Source organism: Hemibagrus wyckioides, linkage group LG25 (assembly GCF_019097595.1).
Source record: "Hemibagrus wyckioides isolate EC202008001 linkage group LG25, SWU_Hwy_1.0, whole genome shotgun sequence".
Classification (NCBI taxonomy): domain Eukaryota; kingdom Metazoa; phylum Chordata; class Actinopteri; order Siluriformes; family Bagridae; genus Hemibagrus; species Hemibagrus wyckioides.
This window is the reverse complement of record NC_080734.1, coordinates 109,129-131,499: the sequence shown is the minus strand read 5'-3', so window position 1 is coordinate 131,499 and position 22,371 is coordinate 109,129. Positions and strand designations below refer to the sequence as shown.

The 22,371-nt window shown below is 47.3% G+C and overlaps 2 protein-coding genes across 4 annotated transcripts in view; both read left to right on the top strand.

Annotated features, from left to right (window-relative positions):
- The window catches only part of ylpm1 (YLP motif containing 1), a 32,063-nt gene extending 30,592 nt beyond the window's left edge, over positions 1 to 1,471 (top strand). For both annotated transcript variants that reach the window (XM_058379760.1, XM_058379761.1), the window contains exon 21: positions 1,135 to 1,471. The gene's annotated coding sequence lies outside the window, so the exon portion shown is untranslated. The remainder of the gene's footprint in view (positions 1 to 1,134) is intronic.
- A 13,510-nt stretch (positions 1,472 to 14,981) lies between these two features.
- Positions 14,982 to 22,371, top strand: part of cep170bb (centrosomal protein 170Bb) — a 31,078-nt gene continuing 23,688 nt past the window's right edge. The window contains exon 1 of one of the 2 annotated variants that reach the window (XM_058379764.1): positions 14,982 to 19,229. The gene's annotated coding sequence lies outside the window, so the exon portion shown is untranslated. The remainder of the gene's footprint in view (positions 19,230 to 22,371) is intronic. The other variant, XM_058379762.1, reaches the window with a different exon arrangement.

Here is a 22,371-nt window from a genome sequence, read left to right as displayed (position 1 = left end):
TTCCGCGACACTGAAGCTCCGCTTTGTAAAGTTCACAGTTTACAACATTTAGCATGGAATTTAATATGAAATGCTCCCATGCCTTAAAGGACTCGGGTCACACACTTCTATCTGACGTGCTTGTTCTCTCCGCCATTCTTCCCATGACCGCCTGGAACAACGCTGTCATTGAATGTGTGTTGATGTGCACAGATCGACTAATCGATAATGTTATTCGCCGACAATGATTTTCATTATTGATTATCAATTTAATCGATTCGTTGTTTCAGCCCCCTATTGATATTCAGCAGCATATCAATAGATCAGTATTTCATAAGATCACTATATCAGTAAATCACTGTCAATAGGTCAGTATATCAATAGATCACTATATCAGTAGATCACTAGATCACTATAGCAGTACATCAGTATATCAATATATCAGTAGGAGAGTAGGTCAGTAGATCAGCATATTAGATCAGTAAATCTGTATATCAGTAGATCACTGTCAGTAGATCAGTATATCAGTAGATCACTGTCAGTAAATCAGTATATCAGTAGATCACTGTCAGTAAATCAGTATATCAGTAGATCACTGTCAGTAGATCAGTATATCAGTAGATCACTGTCAGTAGATCAGTATATCAGTAGATCACTGTCAGTAGATCAGTATATCAGTAGATCACTGTCAGTAGATCAGTATATCAGTAGATCACTGTCAGTAGATCAGTATATCAGTAGATCACTGTCAGTAGATCAGTATATCAGTAGATCACTGTCAGTAGATCACTCAGTAAATCAGTATATCAGTAGATCACTGTCAGTAGATCAGTATATCAGTAGATCACTGTCAGTAGATCAGTAGATCACTGTCAGTAGATCAGTATGTCAGTAGATCACTGTCAGTAGATCAGTATATCAGTAGATCACTGTCAGTAGACCACTATGTTAGTATTGTATTTACAGTGTATTTATCTGTAGTGTTTATCAAGGCCAAATGATTGCACGTACACACACAAAAAGTGATGTATTAGATGCCTGTGTATTAGATGTGTATGTGTTTAAGGGTGTCTGTAGGAGGTAGGGGTGTAATGGGTATAAGGGCAGTTAGTGTTCTAGGTATTAAAGGCATTAATTTTCTTGTGTGTGTTCCAGGTTCTCCTCTGCGGTGGTCATGATGGGGACGAGATCCAGGCTGTGATTATTTCATTAATGCTGTGCAGATTAGGCCACACCCCCTCTGACGGCCCTCCTGCAGTATCTTAAGTGTTTTCTTAACCTGAGTGATTTTTTTTTGTGTTTTTTGTTTTGTTTTTAGTTTTTTATGCTTTACTCAGGTGATGTCCTGCGGTTATTGATGTTTATTTGATGCAAGGTGTTAGCCTCATGTGCTTGTTTTTTAATCAATGTTCTCCATGTGATTCTCTCAGACTGTACTCTTTCATACACACACACACACACACTAATAAACAGCACAGTAAACAGTGTGACACACACGGCTCTGAACTCGTTATTCTCTCATGCTGAATTTCAGCTGTCTGGACCTGCGCAGTCTGTGGTGGATGTGGTGCACAGGTAAGGTCAGAGCATACCAAGAATGCTGTCCTGAAATGTCCCGAGGGCTGTGTAAAAATTTAAAACCTATGATCCAGAGTTCTAACAGACATCAGTAATGTGAACAAAAAATACTGGATCAAACCGTGATAAAACAGCAGATCAGTGCTGTGCATAGCTTCAAACTGAAAATAAAGAGTGGTAATGATGGTGAAAGAGTGCATGTGATTCTGGAATGATTGACAGTTTCTGGAGTTTTGAATTCTGATCTTGACCCTGGAAGCTCCGCCCCCTTTCCCTGGTCTCACCATGCAGCGTATTGTTTCAGAAGTCTTCATACACGGGGCAAATGAACACTTTTTATCAAAATGTTTTCAAAAATGTTCGTACTTTCTTTAGATTTTTCAGGTGGACGTAAACAATGCAGACGTAAAGGAAGCTTTCACACAGTTGGAGAAAATCAGACGCCCAAAGAAATGAGAAGGTTGTGGAGGATGTTCTCCGTGTGTATTGGAGACTTTTAGGACACGCTGTGGAGACTCTGCTCCATGCGCTTGACTCGATTTTCCCATTTAAACGAGGTGTTAATGCAGTGTCCTCACTTCCTGCCGCTGTAAATGGAGAGTATTTCTAGGTTGATTTGTGAAATCTGTGTGTTGCAGCACAGCAGTGTGTCTGTGCCAGCTGTCGCTAAAACACTGAACATCTTCAACTGAAAAAAGAGCTTTTAGACATGAAAGGGATTAACTAGGTAACAACTCCATACACTTCACATTGATTATTAAAAGTAGTGAGTGTGTGTGTGTGGAAGCAGTTTGAGCAGCAGATCAGCAGTGAAAATCTTAGGTTTCTATGAAGAACGTTCGGAACAAAGAGACTGGGCAAAGATTCTATTAAAATCTACTGGAACATTTTATTCTTTACTTTATTGTGTGTTGATTTTTCTCAGACATGTTCATGCTGCTGCATCCACAACTGCAGGCACACACACACAGGTAATATATGGAGCTATTACAGACTGTAGTGTTGTGTGTTGGGCTTAATGTTTCAAGGCCGTGTAAGTCGTGATTACTTCACTGTGTGTGTTAAAGAGTCAGTGGAAGTTCCTCTACAGTTCTCACATTTTTCAGATATTTTCAGGGGTGTTTAGTGTTAAACACAGAACTCGGGCGTGGCTGTGCATCTGAGGTCACCTGCTTCCTCACTGTGTTGATGATCAGGTGTAAACCTGCACTGCACTGAACCTGTGGATCACACTGTACACGGGTATTGTAAAGGTGTGTGTGTATACAGTTACACTATATACCATTGAGCAACAGAACCCACAGTGTTTCAGCTAATAATTATATCAGACCCAGTAGAACATATCCACGTGTGTGTGTCAGCGTTAGTGCTGTTTTGTGGTTAAATGTGTGTTAAAGACATGACAAAGCAACCAGAGGATATGATTTAAATGCTGTGTCCCAAATCATACACTAGCATTAATACTGTTTCAGCAGAACAGTAACACTGTGTTGTGTACAGGTAGTGGTTTGGGACACAGCCAGCATCTTGTCTGCATTCCTGGGTTTGAGTGATGCCAAGTGATGGAAACTCCAAGCCCTGGTGCTGTGAACACTTCAGAAACACACTTACTCTCAGAGTTTATGTGGCAGTTGTGAAGATGTGGCTATATATGTGTATACAGGTATGAACAAATATTATAAGAAATATTTGGGGTGGGTGTGTGTGATCACGCTTGATATTACAAACTTCATCTGCAGGGTTCCTATAATGTCGTCTTTCCACCACAGAGGTTGCTAAAACTCACTGCTGCTATAACGGATGAAACGGATAAAACAGTCAACTCACAAGATTAAATGAAGTGTGAACTCTCCGCTGTAGTGGACCAGAAGAATGGTCCAGGTTTCTGTAGGCTTCTAAGAGGAGCTTTTCTTCAAATACAAACCAACAACGCTCAAGAGGTGTAAGTGCTTTCACAGCACCTCAGCTTTCTCCTAGATGAAGAGCAGCAGAATCTCTGGATTAGAGTGATCAGGGAGGAAGTTCATTTGTAGCCCTCTGCTGGCTCATGCTGAAGACTTTCATCTGGAACAATTTTAGCATCATAAAACAGGAAGGAGACTACTGAAATGAGCACGCTCCTCTGTAAATCCCTTCTAATATTCAGCTTAGAATTTTCATCAACTTCAACACACTCCAGAGACGTCTTTAACAGCGTTAATAAAGAAGAGATGAATAGGTTCCCATGATGAGTGATGATGCTAGTGTCTCTGCGCTGCTGTCTCTGTGCCCATGTCTCTGCTCCGGTGTCTCTGTCTCTGCGCTGGTGTCTCCGCACCTTGTGTCTCTGTGCTGGTGTGTCTCTGCCCTGGGGTGTCTGTGTTTATGTGCCCGTGTCTCTGCTCCGGTGTCGTCTCTGCCCTGGTATCGTCTCTGCCTGGGTGTGTCTCTGCCCCGGTGTGTCTGTGCCTTCTGTCTCTGCCCTGGCATGTCTGCAGCGGTGTCTCTGCCCGGGTGTCATCTCTGCGTCTGTGTGTCTCTGCATCGGTGCCGTCTCTGCTCTGGTGTCTCTGCCCCAGTGTCTCTGTGCTACTCTCTTCTCTCTCAGCTTTACAGAAAACACTTTCACCTGCTGCTCCGTGCTCCAGAATTCAGAGTGTCAGCTGGTGTGCTGAAGGTCAACACCTCTCTAACAACTTTCACTCAGGGACAATCAGAGAAGATCAGAAACAGGTGTGTGTGTGTGAGGACCAAAGACAGGTGTGTGTGTGTGTGTGTGTGAGGACCAAAGACAGGTGTGTGTGAGGATCGGAGACAGGGGTGTGAGGATCAGAGACTGGTGTGCGTGAGGATCAGAGACTGGGGTGTGAGGATCAGAGACTGGGGTGTGAGGATCAGAGACTGGGGTGTGAGGATCAGAGACTGGGGTGTGAGGATCAGAGACTGGTGGGTGTGAGGATCAGAGACTGGTGGGTGTGAGGATCAGAGACAGGGGTGTGAGGATCAGAGACAGGGGCGTGAGGATCAGAGACTGGTGGGTGTGAGGATCAGAGACTGGTGGGTGTGAGGATCAGAGACTGGTGGGTGTGAGGATCAGAGACTGGTGGGTGTGAGGATCAGAGACTGGTGGGTGTGAGGATCAGAGACAGGGGTGTGAGGATCAGAGACTGGTGGGTGTGAGGATCAGAGACTGGTGGGTGTGAGGATCAGAGACAGGGGTGTGAGGATCAGAGACAGGGGTGTGAGGATCAGAGACTGGTGGGTGTGAGGATCAGAGACTGGTGGGTGTGAGGATCAGAGACAGGGGTGTGAGGATCAGAGACAGGGGTGTGAGGATCAGAGACTGGTGGGTGTGAGGATCGGAGACGGTTATAATAAGTCTGTTTTACAGATGGAGTGGAGTGTGACATGGAGGAGGAGTACAGGAGGGGATCCATAAAATATTTATCAGGGTGTGTGTGAAGAGGTGTATGTGACGAGGTGTGTGTGACGAGGTGTATGTAACGAGGTGTGTGTGAAGAGGTGTATGTAACGAGGTGTGTGTGAAGAGGTGTATGTGACGAGGTGTGTGTGACGAGGTGTGTGTGAAGAGGTGTGTGTGAAGAGGTGTGTGTGACGAGGTGTGTGTGAAGAGGTGTGTGTGACAAGGTGTGTGACGAGGTGTGTGAAGAGGTGTGTGACGAGGTGTGTGTGAAGAGGTGTATGTAACAAGGTGTGTGACGAGGTGTGTGTGACAAGGTGTGTGACGAGGTGTGTGACGAGGTGTATGTGACGAGGTGTGTGTGAAGAGGTGTGTGACGAGATGTGTGTGAAGAGGTGTATGTAACAAGGTGTGTGACGAGGTGTGTGTGACGAGGTGTATGTAACAAGGTGTGTGACGAGGTGTGTGTGACGAGGTGTATGTAACGAGGTGCATGTGAAGAGGTGTGTGACGAGGTGTGTGTGAAGAGGTGTGTGTAACGAGGTGTATGTAACAAGGTGTGTGACGAGGTGTGTGTGAAGAGGTGTATGTAACAAGGTGTGTGACGAGGTGTGTGTGACGAGGTGTATGTAACAAGGTGTGTGACGAGGTGTGTGAGACAAGGTGTGTGACAAGGTGTATGTGACGAGGTGTGTGTGACGAGGTGTGTGTGACGAGGTGTGTAACGAGGTGTATGTGACGAGGTGTGTGTGTAACGAGGTGTATGTGAAGAGGTGTGTGTGAAGAGGTGTGTGTAACGAGGTGTATGTAACGAGGTGTGTGACGAGGTGTATGTGAAGAGGTGTGTGACGAGGTGTATGTGACGAGGTGTGTGTGTGACGAGGTGTGTGAAGAGGTGTGTGTAACGAGGTGTATGTAACGAGGTGTGTGACGAGGTGTATGTAACGAGGTGTGTGACGAGGTGTATGTGAAGAGGTGTGTGACAAGGTGTATGTAACGAGGTGTATGTGAAGAGGTGTGTGACGAGGTGTATGTAACGAGGGGTATGTAACGAGGTGTGTGACGAGGTGTATGTAACGAGGTGTGTGACGAGGTGTATGTGACGAGGTGTATGTGACGAGGTGTATGTAACGAGGTGTATGTGACGAGGTGTGTGATGAGGTGTGTGATGAGGTGTATGTGACGAGGTGTATGTGACGAGGTGTATGTGACGAGGTGTGTGACGAGGTGTATGTGACGAGGTGTATGTGACGAGGTGTGTGACGAGGTGTATGTGACGAGGTGTATGTGACGAGGTGTATGTGACGAGGTGTGTGTGACGAGGTGTGTGTAACGAGGTGTATGTAACGAGGTGTATGTAACGAGGTGTGTGACGAGGTGTATGTGACGAGGTGTATGTAACGAGGTGTGTGACGAGGTGTATGTGACGAGGTGTATGTGACGAGGTATATGTGACGAGGTGTGTGTGACGAGGTGTATGTAACAAGGTGTGTAACGAGGTGTATGTGACGAGGTGTGTGACGAGGTGTATGTAACGAGGTGTGTAACGAGGTGTATGTAACGAGGTGTGTAACAAGGTGTATGTAACGAGGTGTATGTAACGAGGGGTATGTGAAGAGGTGTATGTAACGAGGTGTATGTAACGAGGTGTGTAACGAGGTGTATGTAACGAGGTGTATGTAACGAGGTGTATGTGAAGAGATGTGTGACGAGGTGTATGTAACGAGGTGTGTGTAACGAGGTGTGTGACGAGGTGTGTGACGAGGTGTATGTAACGAGGGGTATGTAACGAGGTGTGTGACGAGGTGTATGTAACGAGGTGTGTAACGAGGTGTATGTAACGAGGTGTGTAACAAGGTGTATGTAACGAGGTGTATGTAACGAGGGGTATGTGAAGAGGTGTGTGACGAGGTGTATGTAACGAGGTGTATGTAACGAGGTGTATGTGAAGAGGTGTGTGACGAGGTGTATGTAACGAGGTGTATGTAACGAGGTGTGTAACGAGGTGTATGTAACGAGGTGTATGTAACGAGGTGTATGTGAAGAGATGTGTGACGAGGTGTATGTAACGAGGTGTGTGTAACGAGGTGTGTGACGAGGTGTATGTAACGAGGTGTATGTAACGAGGGGTATGTAACGAGGTGTGTGACGAGGTGTATGTGACGAGGTGTATGTAACGAGGTGTATGTAACGAGGTGTGTGACGAGGTGTGTGTGACGAGGTGTGTGTGCCGAGGTGTATGTGACGAGGTGTGTAACGAGGTGTGTGTAACGAGGTGTGTGTAACGAGGTGTATGTGACGAGGTGTGTGACGAGGTGTATGTAACGAGGTGTATGTAACGAGGTGTGTAACAAGGTGTATGTAACGAGGTGTATGTAACGAGGGGTATGTAACGAGGTGTATGTAACGAGGTGTATGTGAAGAGATGTGTGACGAGGTGTATGTAACGAGGTGTATGTAACGAGGTGTGTGTAACGAGGTGTGTGACGAGGTGTATGTAACGAGGTGTGTGATGAGGTGTATGTAACGAGGTGTATGTGACGAGGTGTATGTGACGAGGTGTGTGATGAGGTGTATGTAACGAGGTGTATGTGACGAGGTGTGTGACGAGGTGTATGTAACGAGGTGTATGTGACGAGGTGTATGTGACGAGGTGTGTGTGACGAGGTGTATGTGACGAGGTGTGTGACGAGGTGTGTGTGCCGAGGTGTATGTGACGAGGTGTGTAACGAGGTGTAACGAGGTGTGTGTAACGAGGTGTATGTAACGAGGTGTATGTGACGAGGTGTGTGACGAGGTGTATGTAACGAGGTGTGTAACGAGGTGTATGTAACGAGGTGTGTAACAAGGTGTATGTAACGAGGGGTATGTGAAGAGGTGTGTGACGAGGTGTGTGACGAGGTGTATGTAACGAGGTGTATGTAACGAGGTGTGTAACGAGGTGTATGTAACGAGGTGTATGTAACGAGGTGTATGTGAAGAGATGTGTGACGAGGTGTATGTAACGAGGTGTATGTAACGAGGTGTGTGTAACGAGGTGTATGTAACGAGGTGTGTGATGAGGTGTATGTGACGAGGTGTGTGTGACGAGGTGTGTGTGACGAGGTGTGTGTGACGAGGTGTGTGTGACGAGGTGTGTGTGACGAGGTGTGTGTGACGAGGTGTATGTGACGAGGTGTATGTGACGAGGTGTGTGTGACGAGGTGTATGTGACGAGGTGTGTGACGAGGTGTGTGACGAGGTGTATGTGACGAGGTGTGTGACGAGGTGTATGTGACGAGGTGTGTGACGAGGTGTATGTGACGAGGTGTATGTAACGAGGTGTGTGACGAGGTGTATGTGACGAGGTGTGTAACGAGGTGTATGTGACGAGGTGTGTGACGAGGTGTATGTAACGAGGTGTATGTAACGAGGTGTGTGACGAGGTGTGTGTGACGAGGTGTATGTGACGAGGTGTGTAACGAGGTGTATGTGACGAGGTGTGTGACGAGGTGTATGTAACGAGGTGTGTGACGAGGTGTATGTGACGAGGTGTGTGACGAGGTGTATGTAACGAGGTGTGTGACGAGGTGTATGTGACGAGGTGTGTAACGAGGTGTATGTGACGAGGTGTATGTGACGAGGTGTGTGTGACGAGGTGTGTGACGAGGTGTATGTAACGAGGTGTGTGACGAGGTGTGTGACGAGGTGTGTGACGAGGTGTATGTAACGAGGTGTATGTGACGAGGTGTATGTGACGAGGTGTGTGTGACGAGGTGTATGTAACGAGGTGTGTGACGAGGTGTGTGTGCCGAGGTGTATGTGACGAGGTGTGTAACGAGGTGTAACGAGGTGTGTGTAACGAGGTGTATGTAACGAGGTGTATGTGACGAGGTGTGTGACGAGGTGTATGTAACGAGGTGTGTAACGAGGTGTATGTAACGAGGTGTGTAACAAGGTGTATGTAACGAGGGGTATGTGAAGAGGTGTGTGACGAGGTGTGTGACGAGGTGTATGTAACGAGGTGTATGTAACGAGGTGTGTAACGAGGTGTATGTAACGAGGTGTATGTAACGAGGTGTGTGTAACGAGGTGTATGTAACGAGGTGTGTGACGAGGTGTATGTGACGAGGTGTGTGTGACGAGGTGTGTGTGACGAGGTGTGTGTGACGAGGTGTGTGTGACGAGGTGTGTGTGACGAGGTGTGTGTGACGAGGTGTATGTGACGAGGTGTATGTGACGAGGTGTGTAACGAGGTGTGTGTGACGAGGTGTATGTGACGAGGTGTGTGACGAGGTGTGTAACGAGGTGTATGTAACGAGGTGTGTAACGAGGTGTATGTAACGAGGTGTATGTAACGAGGTGTATGTGACGAGGTGTATGTAACGAGGTGTGTGACGAGGTGTATGTGACGAGGTGTGTAACGAGGTGTATGTGACGAGGTGTGTGACGAGGTGTATGTAACGAGGTGTATGTAACGAGGTGTGTGACGAGGTGTGTGTGACGAGGTGTATGTGACGAGGTGTGTAACGAGGTGTATGTGACGAGGTGTGTGACGAGGTGTATGTAACGAGGTGTATGTAACGAGGTGTGTGACGAGGTGTATGTGACGAGGTGTGTGACGAGGTGTATGTAACGAGGTGTGTGACGAGGTGTATGTGACGAGGTGTGTGACGAGGTGTATGTGACGAGGTGTATGTGACGAGGTGTGTGTGACGAGGTGTGTGACGAGGTGTATGTAACGAGGTGTGTGACGAGGTGTGTGACGAGGTGTGTGACGAGGTGTATGTAACGAGGTGTATGTAACGAGGTGTGTAACGAGGTGTATGTAACGAGGTGTGTGACGAGGTGTATGTGACGAGGTGTGTGACGAGGTGTGTGTGACGAGGTGTGTGTGACGAGGTGTGTGTGACGAGGTGTGTGACGAGGTGTGTGACGAGGTGTATGTGACGAGGTGTGTGTGACGAGGTGTGTGTGACGAGGTGTGTGACGAGGTGTGTGACGAGGTGTGTGTGACGAGGTGTGTGTGACGAGGTGTGTGTGACGAGGTGTGTGACGAGGTGTGTGTGACGAGGTGTGTGACGAGGTGTGTGTGACGAGGTGTGTGACGAGGTGTGTGTGACGAGGTGTGTGTGACGAGGTGTGTGTGACGAGGTGTGTGTGACGAGGTGTGTGACGAGGTGTATGTAACGAGGTGTGTGACGAGGTGTATGTGACGAGGTGTGTGACGAGGTGTATGTGACGAGGTGTATGTGACGAGGTGTGTGTGACGAGGTGTGTGACGAGGTGTGTGTAACGAGGTGTGTGACGAGGTGTGTGACGAGGTGTGTGACGAGGTGTATGTAACGAGGTGTGTAACGAGGTGTATGTAACGAGGTGTGTGACGAGGTGTGTGTGACGAGGTGTATGTGACGAGGTGTGTGTGACGAGGTGTGTGTGACGAGGTGTGTGACGAGGTGTGTGACGAGGTGTATGTGACGAGGTGTATGTGACGAGGTGTGTGTGACGAGGTGTGTGTGACGAGGTGTGTGTGACGAGGTGTGTGACGAGGTGTGTGTGACGAGGTGTGTGACGAGGTGTGTGTGACGAGGTGTGTGACGAGGTGTGTGTGACGAGGTGTGTGTGACGAGGTGTGTGTGACGAGGTGGGTGACGAGGTGTGTGTGACGAGGTGTGTGTGACGAGGTGTGTGTGACGAGGTGTGTGTGACGAGGTGTGTGTGACGAGGTGTGTAACGAGGTGTGTGTGACGAGGTGTGTGTGACGAGGTGTGTGACGAGGTGTGTGACGAGGTGTGTGTGACGAGGTGTGTGTGACGAGGTGTGTGACGAGGTGTGTGTGACGAGGTGTGTGACGAGGTGTATGTGACGAGGTGTGTGACGAGGTGTGTGTGACGAGGTGTGTGACGAGGTGTGTGTGACGAGGTGTGTGTGACGAGGTGTGTGTGACGAGGTGTGTGTGACGAGGTGTGTGACGAGGTGTATGTGACGAGGTGTATGTGACGAGGTGTGTGTGACGAGGTGTGTGTGACGAGGTGTGTGACGAGGTGTATGTGACGAGGTGTATGTGACGAGGTGTGTGACGAGGTGTATGTGACGAGGTGTATGTGACGAGGTGTATGTGACGAGGTGTGTGTGACGAGGTGTGTGTGACGAGGTGTGTGACGAGGTATGTGACGAGGTGTGTGTGACGAGGTGTGTGTGACGAGGTGTGTGACGAGGTGTGTGACGAGGTGTATGTGACGAGGTGTGTGTGACGAGGTGTGTGTGACGAGGTGTGTGACGAGGTGTGTGACGAGGTGTATGTGACGAGGTGTGTGACGAGGTGTATGTGACGAGGTGTGTGTGACGAGGTGTATGTAACGAGGTGTGTGACGAGGTGTGTGTGCCGAGGTGTATGTGACGAGGTGTGTAACGAGGTGTAACGAGGTGTATGTGACGAGGTGTGTGACGAGGTGTATGTAACGAGGTGTGTGACGAGGTGTGTGTGCCGAGGTGTATGTAACGAGGTGTATGTAACGAGGTGTATGTGACGAGGTGTATGTGACGAGGTGTGTGTGACGAGGTGTATGTAACGAGGTGTGTGACGAGGTGTGTGTGCCGAGGTGTATGTGACGAGGTGTGTAACGAGGTGTGTGTAACGAGGTGTATGTAACGAGGTGTATGTGACGAGGTGTGTGACGAGGTGTATGTAACGAGGTGTGTAACGAGGTGTATGTAACGAGGTGTGTAACAAGGTGTATGTAACGAGGGGTATGTGAAGAGGTGTGTGACGAGGTGTGTGACGAGGTGTATGTAACGAGGTGTATGTAACGAGGTGTGTAACGAGGTGTATGTAACGAGGTGTATGTAACGAGGTGTGTGTAACGAGGTGTATGTAACGAGGTGTGTGACGAGGTGTATGTGACGAGGTGTGTGTGACGAGGTGTGTGTGACGAGGTGTGTGTGACGAGGTGTGTGTGACGAGGTGTGTGTGACGAGGTGTGTGTGACGAGGTGTATGTGACGAGGTGTATGTGACGAGGTGTGTGTGACGAGGTGTGTGTGACGAGGTGTGTGTGACGAGGTGTGTGTGACGAGGTGTGTGACGAGGTGTGTGACGAGGTGTGTGACGAGGTGTGTGTGACGAGGTGTGTGACGAGGTGTGTGTGACGAGGTGTGTGTGACGAGGTGTGTGACGAGGTGTGTGTGACGAGGTGTGTGTGACGAGGTGTGTGTGACGAGGTGTGTGACGAGGTGTGTGTGACGAGGTGTGTGTGACGAGGTGTGTGTGACGAGGTGTGTGTGACGAGGTGTGTGTGACGAGGTGTGTGACGAGGTGTGTGTGACGAGGTGTGTGACGAGGTGTGTGACGAGGTGTGTGACGAGGTGTGTGTGACGAGGTGTGTGACGAGGTGTGTGTGACGAGGTGTGTGTGACGAGGTGTGTGACGAGGTGTGTGTGACGAGGTGTGTGTGACGAGGTGTGTGTGACGAGGTGTGTGACGAGGTGTGTGTGACGAGGTGTGTGTGACGAGGTGTGTGTGACGAGGTGTGTGTGACGAGGTGTGTGACGAGGTGTGTGTGACGAGGTGTGTGACGAGGTGTGTGTGACGAGGTGTGTGTGACGAGGTGTGTGTGACGAGGTGTGTGACGAGGTGTGTGTGACGAGGTGTGTGTGACGAGGTGTGTGTGACGAGGTGTGTGTGACGAGGTGTGTGACGAGGTGTGTGACGAGGTGTGTGTGACGAGGTGTGTGTGACGAGGTGTGTGACGAGGTGTGTGACGAGGTGTGTGACGAGGTGTGTGTGACGAGGTGTGTGTGACGAGGTGTGTGACGAGGTGTGTGTGACGAGGTGTGTGTGACGAGGTGTGTGTGACGAGGTGTATTTGACGAGGTGTGTGACGAGGTGTGTGTGACGAGGTGTGTGACGAGGTGTGTGTGACGAGGTGTGTGACGAGGTGTGTGTGACGAGGTGTGTGTGACGAGGTGTGTGTGACGAGGTGTGTGACGGTGTGTGTGACGAGGTGTGTGTGACGAGGTGTGTGACGAGGTGTGTGTGACGAGGTGTGTGACGAGGTGTGTGTGACGAGGTGTGTGTGACGAGGTGTGTGACGAGGTGTGTGTGACGAGGTGTGTGTGACGAGGTGTGTGACGAGGTGTGTGTGACGAGGTGTGTGTGACGAGGTGTGTGTGACGAGGTGTGTGACGAGGTGTGTGACGAGGTGTGTGTGACGAGGTGTGTGTGACGAGGTGTGTGTGACGAGGTGTGTGACGAGGTGTGTGTGACGAGGTGTGTGACGAGGTGTGTGTGACGAGGTGTGTGTGACGAGGTGTGTGTGACGAGGTGTGTGACGAGGTGTGTGTGACGAGGTGTGTGACGAGGTGTGTGTGACGAGGTGTGTGTGACGAGGTGTGTGTGACGAGGTGTGTGACGAGGTGTGTGTGACGAGGTGTGTGACGAGGTGTGTGTGACGAGGTGTGTGTGAAGAGGTGTGTGTGACGAGGTGTGTGACGAGGTGTGTGTGACGAGGTGTGTGACGAGGTGTGTGTGACGAGGTGTGTGTGACGAGGTGTGTGACGGTGTGTGTGACGAGGTGTGTGTGACGAGGTGTGTGACGAGGTGTGTGTGACGAGGTGTGTGACGAGGTGTATGTGACGAGGTGTGTGTGACGAGGTGTGTGACGAGGTGTATGTGACGAGGTGTGTGTGACGAGGTGTGTGACGAGGTGTGTGTGACGAGGTGTGTGTGACGAGGTGTGTGTGACGAGGTGTGTGTGACGAGGTGTGTGTGACGAGGTGTGTGACGAGGTGTGTGACGAGGTGTGTGTGACGAGGTGTGTGACGAGGTGTGTGTGACGAGGTGTGTGTGACGAGGTGTGTGTGACGAGGTGTGTGACGAGGTGTGTGTGACGAGGTGTGTGACGAGGTGTGTGTGACGAGGTGTGTGTGAAGAGGTGTGTGTGACGAGGTGTATGTGACGAGATTCACTAATATAATTGCGAGGGATTTAAGGCACCATATGTGAAAATTCTCATTCATACTTTGTTTTCAGTGTATAACACTGTGTGTGTGTGTGTATGATTTTTGCATTAGACTAATTATAATGTACATGCTAGCATCTTTAGCACATGCCACAACTGTCCACAGGAAGCTTCAGTAATTCAGTTGTCATGGCAACAGAAATGGGGCTGAGCAGAAGTAATGCTCAAAGACTTGCTAGCTAATACGCTAGCACAGGTATAGAGCTTATAGTGCTTTACTGTAAACTTCTTAACACACACTTAACAGTTACTCTGTGTGTGTGTGTGTGTGTGTGTGTGTGTGTGTGTGTGTGTGCTTGTTCTCCCTCTGATTGGCTGTTACAGGCAAACTAACATCAGCCATAAACAGTTAACTGTTATTTCTACAGGGTTATAACCATGGTAACTGTGTGTGTGTGTGTGTGTGAATAAACACAGGTAAGTCTTTATAATAAACAGATTCTCACTGGATTAAATCTGTAATGATAATTGAATGTAATAAATATGAAATGATATTTGGAGGACATTTGGAAATGTTTGTAATGAGGTGTGTGTGTGTGTGTAAGGAGTGAGACGAGGGGAAACTTGCTGTCACTGATGTAATACTGACACTGTTAGCTTTTATAAAACACATTTAACCCTCCTGTTATCTTCGGGTCAGTTTGACCCGGTGTAAAAAGTACTCAAAAATGAGGTATAATTTTATATAAATGAGATTTATAATACCAAATTTTTTTTTAAAAATAAGTGCAAAATAATATGTTAATGTGTTGGAAACAAGCTGACTAAAAAGGTGAAACAAAAAAATGATCATACATACCTCATTTTTTATAAGCGGTCAAAAAAGACCAGGTCAGTTTGGTACGCGGAGAGAATAAGTGTATAATAAATGGGAGGAAAATACAAGGGTTAAATATAGTTTATAGATTTAATTCATCATCACTGAATTGTTATTTTATTACAGTATTTATTTATTTACACTTAAACAAAATTATAACAGAATTAACACACAAAGCTTTTTTGTTTCGACTCATTAATCCTTATTTATTTACTTTTCTTCTTCTTATTATTATTATTATTTTTATTATTATTATTAATTTGGTCATAGATGCTAAATGAATTCAATTCAGTTCAATAAATTTTATTTGTATAGCGCCTTTTACAATGGACATCGTCTCAAGCAGCTTTACAAAAGCAGAGAAACAGAAAGGAGAGGGGAAAAAAAGTTTAAATTAAAGTTACTATTTTATCCCTAATGAGAAGCCTGAGGTGATGATGGAGGAATATGGGGAAGAAACCTTGAGAGGAACCAGGCTCAGAAGGGAACCCATCCTCATTTGGGTGACACTAAACAGAAAATAATGTAACTGTAGCTGATTAATGTCCTTTCTACAACAGAAATCAATGACCCATGAGGAACTATTAGGTCAGTGTAGTTTCTGAGGTCATTATAAACACTAGTTCTTTGCTGTCACAAGCTGACAGATGAAATGGCAGATCTGTGACGGTGTGAAAGTCCCCAAGTGGCTCTGTCCACGGCTGTCTCCTGGTCCACACAGATCCATCCACAGCACCAGTGGGCACCATCACGCAGCTAGACTCTGACCAGGGGTAGGGCAGTGGTCACACTGGAACTGGCAAACACTGGGAGCTCAGGAGTGGGGTGTATAGCTCCACAGAGAAGGTAGAGAGAGAAAGAGAAAGATATTAAGTTTCTGATCATGTGATGTTTAAAGACAATGTAGAATTATGTATAAAGTGCAGCCAGGGACTCCGGCAAGACTAGCTATGACATCATAACTAAAAGGGAGAGCCAGAAGGTCACAGACATGAAGGCTTCCAGGGACATAAAGCATCCGACCACTTCACAGTCAGTGACCTGAGCGACTTGCGAGGGTGGTAAGATGACAGCATCCAACACATCCCAGTCACCAAACACTCTATGACCATGAACCTTCCAGATCTGCTCCTTTACCTAAGAAAACTATACATTAAAAGCTCGACTAAACAAATGTGTCTTTAGCAGGGTGTAACTTTGGTTTGAGGAGTGTGTGTGTGGGGGGGGTATGAAATGGAGAAAATGTTTTTGATGTGAATCCCATTTCCTGCATTTACATACATTTAGGGACTATGGTGATACAAAATCCAGGAAATAATGAAGTAGATTATAAGGATAAATTCTGCCAAAAAGAATAGTAGGCTACTAAACTATGTATATAAAAAATGTCTTACTTTCTTTATTGTTTAATAGCGGCCGATCACCAAGACTTGAGAGAATCATTTTATAAAGTCAAAGATGTTCACTGTTAATGTTTTGGATGTGAATAAAATTTAAATAATGTGAGACTAAATTTCCACTGTTAAGCAAACTTTTATAGCACTATTTAACTAATACTATATAACTACATAAATACTATTTAACTAATAAAATATCAGGGTCTGACTGATAAGGTCAGTCTGAAACCACACCCATGTGATGATGTGACCATGTTAACAAAATATTCTAAACATCTAAACACACACTTTGGCTCCTACAAAAAGAGAATTTAATTTGATAATATTCAAGCTGTATTCATTACTTTATCATGCACACTTCTTCCCTTTTATCACCAACAAATCCGAATCCGAGTCAAACATTAAACTAGCCTCCAGAGTCTGCTTGTCATACATTGCTGACAGAAAATGCGCAGTTTAAAGTCAACTCCTTTTTCATGGTACAGTAGTCCTCCTCTATATGGCGGTCCCGGTAAATTGTGGATTTTTATTTGGAACAACAAATTAAGTTGCCTTTATTTGTCACATATACATTACAGCACAGTGAAATTCTTTCTTCACATATCCCATCCGTGGAGGTTGGGGTCAGAGCGCAGGGTCAGCCATGATACAGCGCCCCTGGAGCAGAGAGGGTTAAGGGCCTTGCTCAAGGGCCCAACAGTGGCAACTTGGTGGTGCTGGGGCTTGAACCCTTGATCTTCCGGTCAACGATCCAGAGCCTCAACCACTTGAGCTACCACTGAGTTGAAATAAGTTAATTTATTAAGAAAAATATAATTTTTAATTACAAAATATGAACATTAATTAAAATTATGTAAAATGTTAATAATATATAAAATACTGTATAGCGTATTTACTCAAGAGACAAAGAACACGTAGCGTTGTTTAGGAAAGGGCGGTGTGGGGACGCTGAAAATACAGTACGGCTGGAGTCTGGCCAATCAGAATGCCCCATTCATTTAATCACGCTTGTGATTGGCTGCTGGCTATGCGTGCAGTTGGGGAAAGGGTAGCAACTCCCCAGTTTTTCGCGTGTCACTGTCCCGAGTGTTTGTTTTATTTTTACGGTTTTTCTGTAAACCCTATTTTGTCGCCCAAACTCTCTGCTCCTTCTAAGGTTTCTGGCAGGGAACATACATACACACAGTACTCAATATAAATGTAATATTTCTACCAATTTACCCAAAATTCATCTCACTATATGCTTGCAAATGTTTTCTGTGTGTGTTTAAAGAGTGTGGGAGGGTCATTTACGGCTTAAACAATAAAAAAAAATCATTTGGGGGTGACGTCCATGTATTGCAGATTTTCGTTTATCACGGGTGATTTTGGAACGTAACCTGCACGATAAACGGGGGATTACTGTACACAGAATCTTCTAATCTACATTAAATATTTAGCTAACAGTCTGAAGTTACGTAGCAACAACAGTCATCCATGATCACATCATCTGTTGCTGCTTCCAGTGTTTCATTGCTGACTGTGCTGCAGCCACTAAACCTGTTCATTACACCTTTCAGTCAGCTAGTTTTAGAGTGTGCAGTTAAATAAGCATAACAAACCTATTTAAAAATTTGGGGGGACACGAACAGGAATTTGTAAAGTGGGGGGGGGCATGTCCCTCCTGTCCCCAGTGGAAATTACGCCCCTGGTCTTCAGCCTAGACTTAAACACTGAGACTGTGTCTGAATCCCCAACACTAATTGGAAGGCTGTTCCATAACTGTGGGGCTTTGAAAGAGAAAGCTCCGCCCCCTGCTGTAGCCTTTGCTACTTGAGGTACTACCAGGTAACCAGCACCCTTTGATCGGAGTAGGCGTGGCGGATCATAAAAGACAAAATGATCGCTCAGGTACTGTGGCGCGAGACCATTTAGTGCTTTATAGGTCAGTAACAGTATTTTATAATCAATGTGAAATCTGACTGGGAGCCAATGTAGTGTGGATAAAATAGGAGTGATGTGTTCATATCTTCTGGTTCTAGTTAGGACTCTAGCTGCTGCATTCTGGACTAACTGGAGCTTGTTTCTGCTCCTACTGGAACATCCAGACAGTAAGACATTACAATAATCCAACCTAGAGGTAACAAAAGCATGAACTAGTTTCTCTGCATCATGAAGCGACATCATATTTCTTATCTTAGCAATATTTCGGAGATGAATGATTCTGTTTATCTTCAGAAATGTTAAAGAGGAAACAGACTGAGGAAACAGAATTCCACAACATTCCTCTGTCCTCTTCTTTACTGCTTATCAACAGTTTATAACCAAAAGTACTGAATGAACTCGCCTCCTTCTGATGCTGTGTCCAGTCCGCAGCGTCCACTACAGCATTAATCCACTATTAATGTCTATATAGCCAAAATCTTCACTCAGTCTCACACTCACTCTGTCTCTCTCTCTGTCTCACTCTTTCTCTGTCTCACTCTCTCACTGATACACATCTATCTGAAACTCTCCCACTCTTACACACTTGGAGCTGAAGTGTCCAGGCTGTGTAGTAAATCAGATTGTCCTTCAGTCTGTTTGATGAAGATGAAGTGAATCTGCAGGATTGTATACGTCATGCTGATGACACCTGATTGGCTGATCAGATAACTGCATGAATGCGCAGGTGTGTTCTTAATAAAGAGGACGCTGGCGTGTATTTCCGAAAAGTGAGGAAACAGCGCCCTCTGCCGAGGAGTATGACGTCACTGCAGGAGACATTTAAGGAGGAACAGAAATTGGAGACATCAGAGATCAGATCATCAGCATGTTACCGTCTCCATCATGACCATTAACCATTTATATTAATTAGTAACTCAGAGTGTGTGTGTGTGTGTGTGTGTGTGCGTGCGTGCGTGCGTGCGTGTGTGCGTGTGTGTGTGTGTTGTAGCTGTGTGTTGAGGCGGTGCCCTTTACTGCAGGGTGGGACAGCGACACGCGCACACACACACAGACACACTCAGCACCGCGGTGCAACACAGACGGACACACACACATCAGTGCAGCGGTGTGTGTGAGACTGCACGAGGATTCTAGGTAAGTTTCCGCGATTAATAATCGTGTGTGTGTGTGTGTGTGTGTGTGTGTGTGTGTGTGTGTTACACTGAAGCATCTTCATTCTTCATGTAAATCTGATGATGATTATGATGCTGCGCTCCAGAATGCGATGATTATCAGATGATCAGAGACGTGTGTGTGCCCGTGTGTGTATGTGTGTGTGTGTGAGAGAGAGAGAGAGAGAGAGATTGAGGATGGATAATGGATGCGCGTGTTTGTGTTTTATTCATATGGGTCCGAGCATCTCCAGGCCTTCATAATCATCATTATAATTCTCTGTGTGTGTGTGTGTGTGTGTGTGTGTGTGTGTGTGTTTGGTTGAGTAAATGCTACAAAACGTATAAAGATGGTTGAATAGGTAAGAATAGTTGATTTTAATATATAAATAATCGCTTAGCGGCGCGTGCTTTGCCGTGTATGTGGAGGAAACCTAGAACGAACCCATGACACCGATAAATCCAGACACGATGACGTCACTGAGGCGGCATTCATCTGGTTTAATGTTCAGGAATACAGGATATAGTATTTAATTCTGTGCCCGGGAACTGCACGCGCAGAAATAGACACACAAACACACACACGTCTTCACATGTGAAAAATCAGACGTTGTTTCAGGTGTCTGTTGCGTGCAGCCAACACACTCCTCATACACCCCTCACACACCCCTCACACACGCCTCACACACGCCTCACACACTCCTCACACACCCCTCACACACCCCTCACACACGCCTCACACACCCCTCACACACTCCTCACACACCCCTCACACACCCCTCACACACGCCTCACACACCCCTCACACACCCCTCACACACGCCTCACACACGCCTCACACACCCCTCACACACCCCTCACACACGCCTCACACACTCCTCACACACCCCTCACACACCCCTCACACACGCCTCACACACCCCTCACACACCCCTCACACACGCCTCACACACTCCTCACACACCCCTCACACACGCCTCACACACCCCTCACACACCCCTCACACACCCCTCATACACGCCTCATACACCCCTCACACACCCCTCACACACGCCTCACACACGCCTCATACACTCCTCATACACCCCTCATACACGCCTCACACACCCCTCATACATTCCTCACACACCCCTCATACACCCACCCCTCACACACCCCTCATACACCCCTCATACACGCCTCACACACCCCTCACACACCCCTCATACACGCCTCACACACCCCTCACACACCCCTCACACACCCCTCACACACTCCTCACACACTCCTCATACACCCCTCACACACCCCTCACACACCCCTCATACACCCCTCATACACTCCTCATACACGCCTCATACACGCCTCATACACGCCTCACACACCCCTCATACACCCCTCATACACCCCTCATACACTCCTCACACACCCCTCACACACCCCTCATACACCCCTCATACACTCCTCATACACGCCTCACACACGCCTCACACACCCCTCACACACTCCTCATACACTCCTCACACACTCCTTACACACCCCTTACACACTCCTCACACACTCCTTACACACCCCTTACACACTCCTCACACACTCCTTACACACCCCTTACACACTCCTCACACACCCCTCACATACCCCTCACACACTTCTCACACACTCCTCATACATTCCTCACACACCCTTCACACTCCCCTCACACACCCCTCATACACTCTTCATACACTCCTCACATACCCCTCACACACCCCTCATACACTCTTCATACACTCCTCACATACCCCTCACACACGCCTCATACACCCCTCACACACCCCTCATACACGCCTCACACACCCCTCACACACCCCTCACACACCCCTCACACACTCCTCACACACCCCTCATACACGCCTCATACACGCCTCACACACCCCTCATACACCCCTCACACACTCCTCACACACCCCTCATACACGCCTCATACACGCCTCACACACCCCTCATACACCCCTCACACACTCCTCACACACCCCTCATACACGCCTCATACACGCCTCACACACCCCTCATACACCCCTCACACACGCCTCATACACTCCTCATACACGCCTCACACACGCCTCACACACCCCTCACACACCCCTCACACACTCCTCATACACTCCTCACACACTCCTTACACACCCCTTACACACTCCTCACACACTCCTTACACACCCCTTACACACTCCTCACACACTCCTTACACACCCCTTACACACTCCTCACACACCCCTCACATACCCCTCACACACTTCTCACACACTCCTCATACATTCCTCACACACCCTTCACACTCCCCTCACACACCCCTCATACACTCTTCATACACTCCTCACATACCCCTCACACACCCCTCATACACTCTTCATACACTCCTCACATACCCCTCACACACTCCTCATACACTCCTCACACAGTCCTCATACACCCCTCATACACCCCTCACACACTCCTTACACACCCCTCATACACCCCTCACACACTCCTTACACACCCCTCATACACCCCTCATACACTCCTCATACATCCCTCACACACTCCTCACACACCCCTCACACTCTCCTCACATACCCTTGGTACACTCCTTACACACCCCTCATACACCCCTCACACACTCCTTATACACCCCTCATACACTCCTCATACATCCCTCACACACTCCTCACACACCCCTCACACTCTCCTCACATACCCTTGGTACACTCCTTACACACCCCTCACACACTCCTCACACTCCCCTCATACACTCGTCACACACCCCTCACACATGCCTCAGATCAGTGGAAATGATGTTTTTAGGAAAATCTGGAAGCGAAAAATGACCAAGTTTGTTAATTTCAGAGTAAAGTGTCCTGACATTCACAGCAGAGTGAGTGTAATAAGTGTAATCTCACACCATCACCTTCTCATCCGCTGCTATAGTCACATTTATGTTTATTTCTATTTGCACTACCTCAACCGCTGCTGTGTATTTCTGCACAACATTTTTTTTACATTTCATTTTATCTTATTTTATTTCACTTACATTCCAGTACACATGTTCTTTTCTTTCTTTTTTCGGCGCTAAGTGTCCTGTGTTTTTTGTGTTGTCTTTATTGTATTTATTGTCTTTTGCACTGTCT